At 33.8% G+C, this 14037-nt stretch overlaps 2 long non-coding RNA genes across 2 annotated transcripts; one reads left to right on the plus strand and one right to left on the minus strand.

The window, feature by feature from the left end:
• Positions 1–337: 337 nt before the first annotated feature.
• Positions 338–3205, minus strand: LOC148621282 (uncharacterized). The gene is made up of 4 exons (XR_015921141.1): positions 2849–3205; positions 2002–2067; positions 1466–1588; positions 338–352 (listed from the first exon to the last, which is right to left on the minus strand). It is a non-coding gene; the product is annotated as an uncharacterized LOC148621282 (long non-coding RNA).
• A 179-nt stretch (positions 3206–3384) lies between these two features.
• On the plus strand, positions 3385–13982 carry LOC148621283 (uncharacterized). Its single transcript, XR_015921142.1, has 5 exons — positions 3385–5121; positions 6105–6144; positions 6574–6684; positions 8459–8661; positions 11057–13982. It is a non-coding gene; the product is annotated as an uncharacterized LOC148621283 (long non-coding RNA).
• The last annotated feature ends 55 nt before the right edge of the window (positions 13983–14037 follow it).

Raw genomic sequence — 14037 nt, forward strand, 5'->3', positions numbered from 1 at the left:
GATGATATTGGCAAGAGACACAATATCTCTAGATGAACAACAAGGAGAGTGATTCTCCGACAGACAATTCACACAGCAAGGAATTTCATGCTTTCTGCAGTAAAAATCAAACGAACATTCATGTTCACGACATGAAGATGGTTGTGATTTTAAAATGTTTGGAAATTTTTCGTAATCTTCAACTGACACAACAGCATGATGTTTGGTGTATTTAGACCGTCTATGGTGCTTGCTGCAGTTTGAACATAAAGGGTCGTGACAACTAGGACACCATATCGTTGCCAACCCATTCTCACGATCTTCAGCACAAAGGCTACAATAAAGCTGACTTTTACTTGTCAGTGACATAATTCTGAAAAAAAAGAGAAATGGAACAGAATCCAAAACAATCAACCTTGAGAAAAAAAGTATAACTTTCTCTCCGAAGCCAACAAAACATTATGAAGTATAAAACTGGAGTCACATTGTTCTGCTGTTTAATTTTCCATTTTACAGCTATTTATATGTCTAGTTACTAATGTAAAATTTCCCAAAAAAAATGATTTCGGCTGAATTTTTCTCTCAATATGTCTCTATGTCTCTACGATGGCATGTACCTTCAAGAAGAATAGAAGTGGTAGAAAAAACAATTGGAAAATTGGAAAATGGCTAGAGAAAAACTGATGAAAGAGTAATCAATGGAACCAAGGTTATAGCGGTAATCAAAAGAATGTAATCCAGGGACAAAGACCAGACATGGAAAACAGACGTACACACCAAAGAACATAAAGTAACTGAAATCATACATACAAAGTAACAAAAGCAAATGAGCAACTCTGACTCCACTAATAACTAGGAGCATGGACCAGATGCACCATAAACCATCCACGAGATCATGATGACGACCATAAAACTTCTGTAGTGATGACTTTAATCTTGTAGCAATATAACCCTGTTTCAGAAGCCTATTTGTTAGAGTTAAAATTCAAATTACGTAAATTAAATTTTTGTATGTACTTATATAATAGCCGCGCATTAAGCACCGCCGTTAAGGCTCATATACAAACACTATTTGTTTGCCTCCAGTATAAGCTGCGAAATATGTTACGAAAGTGTGCGAAACCAACGGGACAGGTGGTCTGACAGACTGGCCAACAAACGTTTATTGCTGAAACTCTATTTGCGTAAAGGTCAAAATTACAAAATCGATCGCTGTTTATTCTTACCATACCGTTCCATGCTCCCAGTATGAAAGGAATCAGGGTAGCTCATTTACTTTTGTGCGCATTATTTTGATTTGTTTTTCATGTTTTTGATTTGTGTATCTTTTGTTCTTGTCTAGTCTATGTCTAGATTTGATTACCATTCAAATCCTGATTCCCTTTATTTCTTCTTCGGAAATTTCTGATATGGAATAATGAATTGAAATGCCTTGCACTTGCAAAGATATGACCATATACATATTAAATTTCTATTACTATTTTACCATATTTAAGTTAAATCCAAAGTCAGAAATTGTATTTCCCTCACTCTAAAGAAGATCACCACAAAACATGGAATATTTTTCGTTGCACTCGTCGTCATTAAAGGTAAACCGGCTTTGTTTTGGCTTTATCAATGACAAATGAAAGTTTTATTTATCCAATATCTTAAATGCATATATTTGTAATCAAATATTATCATCTTGTACAATGAACACCGGACATATGAATGCATCATGAATAAAAATATAATGTCAATAAACAAATTTCCCTTTGGCAAGTTGTCATGATCAATTCTGTTAGAGTTCATGAAAAACAAGAGAAGGAAGAAAAATACATTATGCCGGATTAATAATACCTGCAATGTAAGTTGAAATGGTTGAAGTGGCAAAGGAGATATTAGATAAGTATGGGATGTTGTTAAGAAGTAGGTCAACTACCACGGGCCATGTTATAGAAAGACCGTAAAGAACGCTACTGCTACATCGTAACTTTTCCAGGTATTAAGAGCTAACGACTTCGAAATTTAACTACGAGTTACTTGTGCTATATCTGCCAAAGATGGTCTGGAATTTCTGGATCTGCGTCGGCCAAAGGGGCTAAATCTCTGAAAATTACAACGAGATAATGCATCGGCTATGCTTTTTTCAGCTGAACTCAAATGACGAGCATTTAATAATATATTCTTCTGCAATAAAACTAAAACCAATTTCCTCACAAGACCCATATCTCTGTGTAACGTATTAGACGTTCAGAATAGTAACAATAGCTTGTTATCAATGAAAAACATAATTTTTTTGTAAACTAAGTATTCGGCCAAAATATGCAAGGCAACAACTACCGGAAATAACTCCGGGAATGTAATGTCTGACAAAAGACTTTTGTGCTCCCAATCACTAGGCAACTGAACATGAACCCATTTTCCCTTAAAATAAATCCCAAAACCTTTATTTCTTCTCCCTGCACTTCCGGGGTATAGATCAATAACCTCATTAGACGTCCAGAATTGATCGATCATAACTGAAATCCTGTTGTACCCGCCCAAAAATTTTAACCAAATCTCTAAATCTGCTTTCATACCTACTGAAACCCTAATTCTATGCCAAGGTTGTTGTACATGGCAAGTCCTATCTATCTATTTCGACAGAAACTCTGCCCAGTTGATTTTAGAGGGAGATGAATGTATGATTTTACTCCAGTTCATAGCTTTGTATAAAGGTAGGACTTTTGTTATGTGAATGTTTAGCTCATGTAGACCGAAAGGAATTTTGTTCCGTGTTTTATTTTCTTCGCCATTAGTCACCTCTACCATTGGCAGTGTCTGAAATTTATGTGGACTGGTACTTTTGCAATCGGATTTAAAATTTGTTTTAAAATATTGTACTTACACTTAAAGCGTTACTGTCCTATACACATTTAAACTGTTTGTTGTTTTCTGAAAATCAAAAGAGAAAATAAAATCCCAGACCTACATACCTTTTTTGTTAAGGATGTAACTATTAGTACATTTTATTTTCACTTCCTGGTGAGAGAAGAGGGAAAATATATACATATTCCTAATATCTAAGTATGAAATAAAAGCACACGAAATGCAGTTTCGCTGGCGAACATTGAGCGACGTTGCGACGGAATATAGCTAGACGTCAGTCCGTTAGTCTGTCCATCTCACTTACGTAGGCCATTAAGAAAATATGTAACCATATTTACCTTACCAAAGTTAGAGGTTGATGTTTTACTTTGTACCTTATCTTTGAACACTATCCTCTCAATTTTAATGTAATATTGCTTCTAACGTTCTTCTCTTTAAAACTTGAGTATTTGTCCTTATAAAAACTGTCTATAACAGAGGTGATTCACAATTCTAAAAAAACCCACCGAACAGAAAATGTTTTTTTCTTGTCTATATATGCTATAGTAACGATAGTCCTTTTTGTATAGTAATATTTGGTCGTCATCAATGAATACACAGCAGACGTATTCGTATATGAGGTTTTGTTATAGGCAATTACAGTTAATATTTTTTTTTGTGTTAGCCGGTCATTAAATTTGTCGTTTTTTTATGAAACATATATTTAAAACGAAACATGAATCAAGTTACTTGTGACTCCAGTCAAAGAGTAATCAAAGGAACCGAGGTTCTAATCGTAATCAAAATAATGCAATCCAGGGACAAAGACCAGACATGGAAACCAGACACACACAATAAAGAACATAAAGGAACTAAAATAATACACGCAAAGTAACAAAAGCAAATGTGCAACTCGGATTCCACTAAACCTGGGAGAATGGACCAGCAGCACCGGTAGGGTAAGCGTCCTCTGCTTTTCTATAAACACCTGCCAAACAAATACTCCAGAAAACACCAAACGTATAAAAATCTAAAGTCTTCAAGATAAACTTATTACGACAAAGAAAAACGTTTTAATGAAAAAACGACTGTAGACTGTACAAACTTATCGGCTCAACATTTTATATCATAGTTTATTGTTTTACCGGCATGGCATATACACAATTAGTTCGGTTAATTTGTAATCTTTCAACAATTACGAAATATAATTTCCTTTCCTCGATCAATATTTTTGTATGAACAGCTACATACTGCGAAAGTATTTTAATTCGTGGATTCTTGAATTCGTGCTTCTGAGGACTTCAGTATACACATCAATGTAAACCTTTTCGTTGGGAACCAAATTTCGTGGTTTAGCCAACCCACAAAAATCACGAAAATTGGTACACCACGAACACTAGTACCTTCACAGTAACCGAGATATACATTATAGTGTTTTTTCGTAACATGTTAATATGCAGTTTTATAACCAGAATATGTATGGTGTATATTTCAAAGAGACAACAACCCCACTGGGATACAAAAATTTAGCTCAAGGCCACCCATTGGTCTTCAATGAACAACCACAGGGCAGACTACAGCTGACCCCAAACATTAGTATACACAGGTACAACAAAAGAGCTACTTTTTCCTCAAGTAACATAAAATATAAACTAAAGGTTAAAATAAAGCAAGACATACAGAGGCCAGAAATTTCTGACTTGGAACAGGGGCAAAAGATGCGGCGGGGTTAAAATACTTTGCTGTGATCACAAAGCCTCCCCCTTTAAAATATGGCAATTGTAGAAAAATATTACACAATTTAACGCACTTAAAGGTCAGTTCAAAAAATCCTGAGCACCTCGTTACAACGGAAATAAAGAAACTGAATATATATATTACACAAATATACGAACTAAGGACTACTTGCTTTTAACTGACATGCCAGACTTTAACTCCAGACTTTAGTATACTTCTGTTCAGTAATACCTTCATCAATTTGCCATAAGACGAGGTAAAATTTATCGACTGCAATTGTATCAAAGTTTTGGTTTTTCTTTTTTGTTTGTTTGTTTTCAGTGTGTGTGTGTGTGTGTGTTTAATAATCCTTCCGGAAATGGCCCTTTGCGAGTTAAGACGACCCGTGTAAGACAAGGTCACGCGAGCTCGTCTGAACTTGTTCGTTTAACCAATGAAATGTCAGTGACAGCGTCATAGATGTATTCAAAACAAAGAGAAGAGAAAGTTTGACGTCATTATATACTATGTTTCCAGAAATGGCGGCTCTATCTGGGCGAATCGAACAACATGTAATTATTTTCTCGAATGAAACAGGTACTTACAATCGTTGAAAATTAATATCGGGTTTACTTTCATCCGTTGGAGAAATATTGGGCTTTTCACTCTTTCTGCCACGCTTCATCGTGAAATGACTTGAATTAGATACATAATTTGAAATATCAAGATCAAAACTAAATTTTCTGTTGTATATTACATGATGTATACTAGCCAGTACATTAACATATGCACACTTGAAGATAGTGATAAACTTTCTTTTTAATCGTCAACGTAGGATGCACGCGTTTAAACTCAAATAAAATTTTCTTGTATTGGATAACATGGCCGCAAATTATTGCTTGAACTCAAATTAAATTAAAATGTCAGTATCTTTTAGAATCAGGCAGTCGTGGTATTGTTATAATGTGTGTGCAAAGGAGATAAAAATGTACAGTAAAAACTATCTAAACCCTTTTGGATTTTAAGTGTCAGTCTCTGTAAAAAATCAGGCAATCGGTGAAACATGGTATGAAAAAACATCATTTTGATAGCGCAATATGACTATTTTCACCCTCAGAAATAAAGAAAACAGACAAGATTGTCCATATCATGCTGGACCATTTATTTACAATTTCATTGAAATGCACTGAAAATTAACATTTCTAGGGGCAGATAACTCTGTCAAAAACCTCATTTTTATTTTCATTCTATTGAAAAAGTTCCGAGCAAAGCCAGTGATGTCAAGATCAAATAATGGTATTTTCAAATAGAGAAAGTATCCTTGAGTGGAATTAAATTGTCAGATTATTGGGTATTTGAAATGCATGTTTCTGATTTCTTCCATTTTACTGATTCTTACAAACACTTACACTTAAGGATTGTTTTCAATTTTTTACTAGGTTATGCTAGCAAAACTTGCTCAAAATTAAAAAAAAACAAACAAAATCCTTATAATTCAATTACTTATAGATAAAAGTCAAAATTTCAGATTTTTCACTTCATCAAAGCCTTATTTAGTTTGGATTTATTTTTAATTGCAGCCTGCGGACCCTATCAACATTAATGACGTCACAGTACCAAGTAAGTCTATTGAAAGAGTAATTAAGGGAACCAAGATTCTACCGGAAATCGAAAGAATGTAATCCAGGGACCCATGAGTAGCCGTGAGATGAGCTGAAATATTTTATCCCGATGGGGTTGTTGTCGCTTTGGCATATTCAACATATCAATTCTCTTTATAAATATAATCAAAATGCACTTGTGATGAGACACCAGAACACATATCTTAAGTTGTCTCCATTTTCCCCTTTTTCTTTTCAACATTCGAATAATTAATTGGAATTATAATAGGGAACATCTCAAAGGTGTTTTTCAAAAATAAAATAGTTTAACTTCTAACAAATCATTAAGCATCTTTTGAGGAATGATGGGGGGGGGTTGGAAGGACCAATGGCCCATTTCAACATTCATTTTTTGTTTCGACATTCATTTCCTTATTCGCCATTTTAGGTTGCATGGTGTTGTAAATGAACGAAATTGACTCGGGAGGAGTCAGGAATATCATTTCAACAGTCATTGCCAAGGTCGCAGTAGTTTCACTTTCGATTGTAGAAATATGAAGTTAGTATGTTCAAATCATTGTGTTGATTAAGTTAGAAGTATTTGATGGTGATACCTATGTTTATTCATTAGATTCATCTCCTTTCAAGTGAATGCTGAGCAATAAATAGTGATAAATTCAATTTTATTTGAATTGAAGCGAGGAACCCCCAAATCTGGGATCACCCTTTCATAAGTTATACATTAGTGGGGTAGTATATTCGATAGTTGTAGCAAACCCCGTGTCTTCACCAAGAAAACTGATTTGTTCAAAGTGTCATAGTTTTCCTTTTCTCTATCCTCTACCCGGGACGTGACATTTAATAAGCAACTCGGCAGGGAATTCTAGAAAGACAGATGACACTTAACATTCTAGTTCACCAGGTCCAAGCTCCCAGTTTTTAGTGGAGTCTTGGTCGCTCATTTACTTTTGTTTCTTTGTACTTGTGATTTTAGTGTTTTCATATTTTTTCTGTGTATTTTCCTTGTCTAGCCTTATGGAATATATTCTTTTAATTTCAGGTCGAAACTTGGTTCCCTTGATAACAATTAAAAAACACTTGTATCTAGTTAATCGGATACTAACATTTTCACACATGGGATTTTTGTGCTTATGGAACATCTGAAGAGATAACAGATAAAATTATAGCTACAAAACGCTAGTTTAACACATAAATATTTATCAGGTGATCGATGAATATATACATAATATATTTCACATTGAGAAAAGATTAAAGGAAAAATAAGTAAACAGGAAACAGGACACCAAATTAAAAATAAAATCATACAAATACAAAGTTAGATAAAAATTCGAGTCTCTTTTCCTTTCCAAGTCGTTATCCATGGAGTATGTCCCCGTCTGATTACCGTACAAATTCTGTTTCCTGATATTTCCCTTTCGGAAACGAATTTAAATCACCTAAAATATCTTACATTACAATGAAATGACAACATATCAAATTTCAATTACAATTAAATCATATTTAAGTATAGTCCAAGATCTCGAATTGCCTGCAGTCGTCGTCATTAACAGCAACCTTGTTTCGTTTTTTTTTCTTTATCAATGAAAATGAAAGTATTGTTTGTTTAGTACCTGTAACGCATGTGTATGTAATCAATTCGTATTATCGAGTACAATAAACAATCTTGTGCATCACGAATTAAAATATAATGCAAGTATACAATTGCCCCTATGACAGGTTTCCAATTATGTAAAATTTTATGTTTATGCAAAATAAGATATTTGTAAACCAAAAGAACATAATTTTTAATAGTAAAATAATGTAGAGTAAAATTAGAATCTTTGGAAACTGAAAGAAGTACATTTAAAACCAAAAAATTACAAGAAATACCCAACAACCATCACGAGAATAAACAAATAATTTAGGTATCAGTCTTGTATTGCATTTTCCCGAGCGTATGAACGTCAAAACATGGAGGCTAAAAAATTTAGTGCGCTTTCCTATTCTTTTTCTTTTTTGAAAATGGTTATCATTTTTCACCCAAAGTCCAGGTAAAATAGCAAGCTATGACATTAAAAACTTTTTTATTAAGAAAAACAGTATTTTCATGAAAAATAATGCTTCAGAAAATGGGTCTATTTGATGAACCCAAAATATAAGAGAAAGTAGTAAAGAATCTATTATTAGTTCGATCTGTTCTTGTGTAGCAAAGTTTGTGCATTTTTTCTAAAATGCACCTTAAAACGATTTTTACATTTCCTTAATGGGAAAACAAAGCCAAAAAATTAGATTGAAACTCCTTGTCTATTACAAAAATTACATGAATATTTAAGGTTTAATATAGAAGCCTATGGAGCAAAGAATACAAGACTCAGACCTTTGAAGAAAAGAAAAATCTGTTAAGTAGAAGATTAACATTCCGCCATCATCGTAAAAAAAAACAGAACAGAAAGCGATACTTGCAACTGGCACGTCATAAGGTTGCTGACTGCTGGAGTTGTAAATATTCCCACCGGGATAAGCATCGAAGCAAAAGGTGAATCTCAAGTTTAGACCTCTTGCATATTTTTTTCCGACACAGTCGTTAACGTTTCGCTTTGTACCCTTTGACCTGAAAGACGCTCTTCCTTGGAAACGCAAGTCACCTGATCGCAATGCTGTTTCCCGATAGGCCAAATACTGATCAATTAGTTGAGTTAAAAAAAAAACTGTATAGAAAATTATAATTGCGTGCCATGTGTTATTCCTTGAACGAAATGTAGAACATTACATGTAAAAAGAATAATTTTTACTGCGTCGGCTATCTTTATTTTTAAGGATACGCTGTAGTACTTGTTTTACATTATTTATCTTTTTCTATTGAACCTTAAGGCTAATTGTAAATGATACGTGTAACTCTGCGTGTGAGTATACGGATCTTTCACGCTCCATGGAGATGAATGTATGATTTTCTCAAAATCACAGGTTTTAATGAAGTAGATCTTTCGTTATGTGAAGGTTTTGCACATGTAGCACCCCCCCCTCCCAAAAAAAAAAAAAAAAAAAAACATTTTGTTCGGTGGGTTTTTTTTCGCCATAAATCACATATACCTTTGGCAGTGTCTGAATTTTACGTGGACTGTTACTTAAGTATTCTGCTTTAGAATTTGTTTTAAAGTATTTTTCTTGCATTTCCGCCTGAAAACATAACTGTAGTGTACACATTTAAACATTTAAACAAGTTTTCTGAAAATCCAAATAAACAATAAAACCCCTTACATACCTTGAATGTTAAGGAACTTTGAATGCATTATATTTCATGTTTCCTCTTAAGAAAAGTTGAAAAATGCTACAGTCTCCCAACATGTAAACACAAAAATAAATCACACGAAATGCAATTTTGCAAGGGACATTGCAATGGAAAATAGTTTGAATTAAGTCCGTTCGTCTGTGCATCACATTCACGTTGGTCATTAAAAAACCCAGTTAACTTTGAGCGCAAATACCTGTGGTTTTCCTACGTACACCCCCTTTGAACATTGTACTCTAAAATTTCATGGTTTGTAGGTTGTAACGTTCCCATATTTAAGACTGAAGTATCATTTCATACACAATTAAGAGACTGCCTATCGTAGAGGTGATTCATGGTTTACAAAAAACCAACCGAATAATGTTTTTCCAGTCTATATATGATATAATTTATATTTTTTAGAAAGCCATACATTAGTCTTCTAGGCAAGTCAATCAAATCATGAACGGTAACTCTTGCAAAATGCCAATTTCATACACATTCTATATGACATTATCTGAAAAGTAAAAAAAACAATGAAATATACACTGATATTGTGGTCAGTAACTGATTCCGAGTTAGAAATTAATGTGAATTCGATGGGTTTTGATATGCACGAATCACCTCCTCTCAGATTTTTGATAACGATTGCTACTTACAAATTAATAATTGGTAATATCTCTGTTGAAATACAAAATGTTCAGTTATGTATGATGTCGTTCTTTTGTTTAAAAGAAGACTTACAATTTCATAACATTGATTCAATTATGGAATGCTAAAAAGATGTATTACAAACATGATTACAGTACAACTTGCTTCATGGCTTGAAACAATAAGCCGGTTGTGCTACTGCTTAGAAAATTGCTTCCATATGTCCGAGACTGTCTGTGTTTTAAATTGGTACTGCATAAACCCAAGTTTTAGAAAAGTGATACATGTATCTAAAAAAAAAGATTTGTTCAACGTCATAGTTTTTCTTTCCTCTTTCGTCTACCCCGGACTTGACTTTTATGATCAACTCGGCGGGTGTTTCTAGAAAAGCAGAGGACGCTTACCCTACCAGTGCATCTGGTCCATTGTTCATTTACTTTTGTTACTTTTTTATGTGTTATTTTAGTTGCTTTATGTTTTTTTTTTGTCATGTTTGTCTGTTTTCCTTCCATGTCGGGTCTTTGTCCCTGGATTACATTCTTTTGATTTCCGCTAAAATCTTGGTTCCCTTGATTACTCTTTAAAGGGATATGGTTTTTCAGATACGATTTCAATTTAAAACGTTCTTCTCTCGTTGAAATCCTTTAAAACTCAATTTCAATATGTTTCGTTTTTGTGAATTAAGTATATATTAAAAGAAGCAGAATACGCTTTTTCGGCGTTCATGTCTTTGAAATAAGCAAGCAATATGTATTAATGTGTTTTTGTTTTTGCAATTTGTATGTGTTTGTTTCATTGTAAATGTTAAGTTAGATATCTTTAAACAAAATGAAATTTATATGACCGATTCTATATTTCATGCTCTTTATGTGTAATGTGTACACTCAAAAATACTTAAGACCAAACAAAAGCAATTATCATGCTTTACATTATTTTTTTTTCAGGGAAATTGTTGTAGTTTATTGGTATTGCATTTATAATTACTTTTGATTTTTTCTTCATTTTTTAAAAGATAAATGGCATCTGCAAGTGTGAACCAACGTTATTGTAGCCTATGTGCAGAAGACCATGAGAATGAGGTGGCAATAGTTTGGTACCCAGAATGTCATGACGCTTTATGCTCAAACTGCTACACGTATCATAAATGGTCGAAGTTTACCAAACACCACGTGATTATTTCAATTGAGGACTTCGAGAAATTACCCGAGTTTCTACAATCACAACCAGATTTCTGTCGCGATCATGAATGTTTGTTTGATCTGTACTGCAAAAAGCATGAAGCTCCTTGCTGTGTCAAATGTGTACCAGAATATTACTCATATTGTTGTTCATCGAAAGAAACATCATCGCTTATGGACGTTATCAAAAATATTAAATTGTCAGCAAAGCTCGAAACTAACGAGACATTGTGCAAATTGGTGATTACTATTCCTTGGATAATTACATTATGTCTTATCTCAAGGACGTACAGACATAAGTTCTTGACTGCATGTCAAATTTCAAAGCGATGCGATCAACATTCGAAAAACACCTCAACTCCCTTGAAAGCGATATACAAAAACAGCTACACCTTAAGGAATCAGAAATAAAGTGTCGTTTCGAATCCCTTCAAAATGATTTACGCTCAGAAACAGATTCTGCCGAGAGGATGTCACAGGATATGATCATGATGAAGGATATTGATTCTGATCGTCAAGTGTTCTTTGCTCTACCAGAAATACAGGAAGCGCTTGATATGCATATATGCTTGAGAAAACATAAAATCATTAACAAGCGGAAAAGAACTTACCAAATTAAAGCTCTCATTGTCGTTTTCGGAAATGAAAAATATTAAAAAACAACTGTCGTCCATCATGTGTACATTGTCTCTAACAGATATTACATTTGATATCTCACTAAATGTACCAACACAAGAAAAAATGCAGCTAATGGCTCCAGTATCACACATGGGTAGTCTGAATGGAATAGTTCTGACACTTAAAGGAAAGGCCAATTTAAAAGATAGGATAGGTGGAAACATCGAAGGGTGTGTCATTACATTCAGGGGAAATATTTTTTTGACTAACTGTAAGACAAAGACACTTTATATATACGAAACTAAAAGCAAGATTTTGCGTGCAATTTCAACATGGCCCACTTGGAGTTGCTGTTTCATCTAATGGAACGAGTATATTTGTCAGTTCAAATGATAACCGTATATCTTTAGTTGATATAGCTACCGGGAGAAATGAGTCTACCATACGTATGAACTGCTACGATGTCGATTATTTTAACTGTTGTCTTTTCGGTTCTTCTTATCCATTAAAAATGGTATCATGGGGTGAACCGGACAATCCAACCTTCAAACAGTTTCATGTTGACATGCATTTACACTGCATAACTGCCAGCTATGAAGCAATAACCTGTACAAATTTCGATAGGAACGTCGTTTTATGTTTTGGTTACAAGGGTGAATCTAAATGGCAATATAGGAATGCTGAACTAAAGTCACCCATCGGAATAACTTCAACTGCTTCCGGAATCGTTTTTTTGACATGCCGTTCAAGCGACAACGTGCATGTGATTTCAGCAAATGGGAAAGAGCATAGAATTATTGTAAGAAAAACAGATGGTATGGATTGTCCTAGAGCCATAAACTTTAGCAAAGAAAGGAAGGAACTGGTCGTAATCAATGAATACACAGCTGACGTATTCTTATATGACGTGGCGCTGTAGGCAATTTTATTACAACGTCTACATTCTGGCAGCAATTGTTACTTTAACATGTCTTTGTTAGATGGTTGATTTCTGTTTTCCTTTTTTCCGTTTGTTTTAATTGGTGTTCACGTTATCGAAACCAACATGAATAAAACCTTATTTCTTAATCAATTGATTTTAATCAAGTACTTGAAAAATATTTAACTTGTCCCTGGATTACATTCTTTTGATTACCACTATAACCTTGGTTCCCTTGATTACTCCTTCCGACGAGTAAATCTTTTTTCACTGACAAAGGTTGTATTTATCTGATTTATAAATTTTATATACAAAAAAACTTAGTATAAACAGATAAAGGAGAAGAGTTTTGTTTTTGTTTGTACCAAAATGAATACTTCAAGTATGTTTATACTGAATCTTGTTTATGGTTATCACTTATGAAGTCGAATTAACATGGGGAAGTTTTCAATATATTTCCCCGTATAAGTGGTGCTGGGGTTTCCTCATCGTCCATTGAAGACCCATGGCTTGCATTAAATTGAGATTTTTCATCCCTGTGGGATTGCTGCCTCTTTAACATATTCACCATATCAATTATTCTCATAAATATAATTGAAATGTACTTGCGTTGTCCATTGACAACACATGACGATTTAAGAATATATTTGACCTGTCAGAATTTTAATGAGATACCAGAACTACACTTTTTAATCATTGGAAGGATTAATACTTGTTCAATCTAAAGGATAATTTTAGTATGACAAGAGGTATGGTTTTCAATTCACTGTCCGAAATAACTGACACAATTGCATCCCCAGGATTGTTTTTACAAAGTACGACCATAAGTAGGACGGCAAGATGTGTATGTAGTCTCTCGATTCCAGAAACACCCACCATAACTCTATTTAACTCCAAACATGACCGAAATAAAACTAAGATTTTGACGGCCATTTTGACGGCTTGGCACAATGGACGAGCTCATTTTTTTTTCTTTGATGCAAATCAGACAACTGAATGTTGACAGTAGTATCTTTGGTATTTAACCGGTTTCCATCTTCCTTTGTACACAAAAGGTGGATATTTGAGATTCTGTTGTCTGACAAATATACAGGCTTCTTTAATACCATAGAAATCCAGGACAAAACATGTATTTATATTATTTTGCTAATATATTTCTGGTGTTATTGCCGTTCTACTAAAATGTTTTATGTACATGCATTAACATAACATTTCAAATAAAATCTGACAGATGGAATTATTGTAATTACATTTTTTTTTCAGAAAAGGTAGCTATGT

The sequence above is a fragment of the Perna viridis genome, chromosome 3 (genome assembly GCF_037379345.1).
Source record: "Perna viridis isolate PV_CMFRI_1.1 ecotype Kerala chromosome 3, ASM3737934v1, whole genome shotgun sequence".
Lineage (NCBI taxonomy): Eukaryota > Metazoa > Mollusca > Bivalvia > Mytilida > Mytilidae > Perna > Perna viridis.